This window comes from Alligator mississippiensis, chromosome 13 (genome assembly GCF_030867095.1).
Source record: "Alligator mississippiensis isolate rAllMis1 chromosome 13, rAllMis1, whole genome shotgun sequence".
Classification (NCBI taxonomy): Eukaryota; Metazoa; Chordata; order Crocodylia; family Alligatoridae; genus Alligator; species Alligator mississippiensis.
Window position 1 is genome coordinate 24295413 of NC_081836.1, and position 2500 is coordinate 24297912.

A 2500-nucleotide genomic window follows, 5' to 3' on the forward strand; every position below is an offset into this window, starting at 1 on the left:
TACCCACACATACATACATACACATATACACACATACACACAAATACACACACGTACATACACACATACATACACATACACATACATATACACACATACATGTATATACACATACATACACACATATACATGAACATACACATACATATATATATATATACACATACACACATACATATACACAAACATACACATACATATACACACATACATATATACACACACACATATACACAAACTTACACATACATATACACACACACATATACACAAACATACACATGTCCTGCCGCCAGGATCCCTCAGCACGAGAGGTATGCTGCCTCCCTGGAGCAAAGATTTGGGATGTGACGGAGGTAATCCAGGCCAGGATCAAGCCCACCGATACTACGCCATGGTCCTAGTCCATGTGGGTACTAATGATGCGGCCAGGAGAACCCCCGATCACCTGATGGCGGACTACAGTGCTCTGGGCAGCGTGCTGAGGGAGTTCGGTGCACAGGTGGTATTCTCTTCCATTCTACCAGTGACCGGACGCGGAAGACGGCAGGAGAACTGCATCCGATAGACCAACTGGCAGCTTCGGCAGCGGTCTCGAGGCAGGCTTCGGCTTCCTGGACAATGGCCCGCACATCACGACGAGGGACATGCTCAGCTGGGATGGGCTTCACCTGTCCCCCAAAGGTAAGCGTGTGTTTTCTTCTAGGTTGGTGGATCTCCTCCGGCGGGCTTTAAACTAGGCTCGTCAGGGGGAGGGGAAGATGAGGGCGGGGGAAGCTGTGGACCACCAAACCATGTGGCACCCACAAGGACAGCCCAGCCTGAAGAAAGAGAGCATTGGGAACCTGAAAGCCATGGGGAGACCAGCACTACAGAACAGGTAAGAAACAAGAAGGTAAGAAACAATGGGCCCCTTGGGACTCGGAGCGGGGGGGCAGCAAAGGCACCAGTCGCAGGGCTCAAGTGCCTATATACTAATGCTAGGAGCATGGGAAACAAGCAGGATGAACTAGTGCTCCTGCTTCCACAAAACATCTATGACTTAGTGGGGCTAACAGAGACCTGGTGGGATTCGTCCCATGACTGGGCGATACATATTGAGGGCTATAGATTGTACAGAAAGGACAGGGTGGGGAAGAAAGGGGGAGGGGTTGCGCTCTATGTCAGTGAGCAATATACATCAACCCTCATCAAGACTGAATCCAAGGTTGAGGAAGTAGAAGGATTGTGGGTTAGGCTACATGGGGGGCAAGGAGAAAGGGATTTGGTGGTAGGGGTCTGCTACAGACCCCCACATCAAGGGGAAGAAAGAGATTCGGGACTCCTGAGGCAGCTCTCGGAGACCATAAAAGCTAAAGAGGCGGTAGTCATGGGGGACGTAAACTACCCGGACATCTGCTGGGAGATGCAGACAGCAAAATCCCACTGCTCACGCAGGTTTCTAACCTGTGTACAGGACCTCCACCTGACACAGGAGGTACACGGTCCCACTAGGGGGAATGCCATACTGGATCTGGTATTGGCAACGGAGGATGACATGGTAGCAGACCTCCAGATCGGTAGCCATCTGGGGGACAGTGATCACCTAATAATAGAATACACCATAAGACGGCGAGTGGGTAAGGTAACTAGTAGGGTGAAAGTGCTAGACTTTAGGAAAGCTGATTTCAATTTACTCAGGCAATTATTCAAGGACGCACTGCAGAGTAGGAGTTTTGAAGTGATGGGAGCCCAGGAAGGGTGGCTGTGCCTTAAGGAAACGATCCTTCGGGCACAAAGCAAGACGATCCCTGAGCGAGGCAAAAGAGGGAAAGGGGCCAGGAGGCTTCCATGGCTGACCAGAGAAATCCAGGGCAGCCTAAGGGACAAAAGGGGAGCACATAAAAAGTGGAAACAGGGAGAGAACACTAAAGATGAATATACCTCCTCTGCTCGTGCCTGCAGGGAGGCATTTAGACAGGCCAAAGCTACCATGGAGCTGAGGATGGCATCCCAAGTAAAGGACAACAAGAAATTGTTTTTTAGATATATTGGGAGTAAAAGGAAGGCCCAGGGAGGAATAGGACCTCTGCTAAATGGGCAGAAACAATTGGTGACAGACAGGGGGGACAAGGCTGAACTCCTCAACGAGTTCTTTGCCTCAGTGTTCCTAAGTGAGGGGCAGGACAAGTCTCTCACTGGGGTTGTAGAGAGGCAGCAGCAAGGCACCAGACTTCCATACGTAGACCTGAGATGGTGCAGAGTCACTTGGAAGAACTGGATGCCTTTAAGTCGGCAGGCCCGGATGAGCTCCATCCGAGGGTGCTGAAGGCACTGGCCGACACCATAGCAGAGCCACTGGCGGGAATATTCGAACACTCGTGGAGCACGGGCCAAGTCCCGGAGGACTGGAAAAGGGCCAATGTGGTCCCCATTTTCAAAAAGGGGAGGAAGGAGGACCCAGGCAACTATAGGCCAGTCAGTCTCACCTCCATCCTGGGCAAAGTCTTTGAAAAAATTA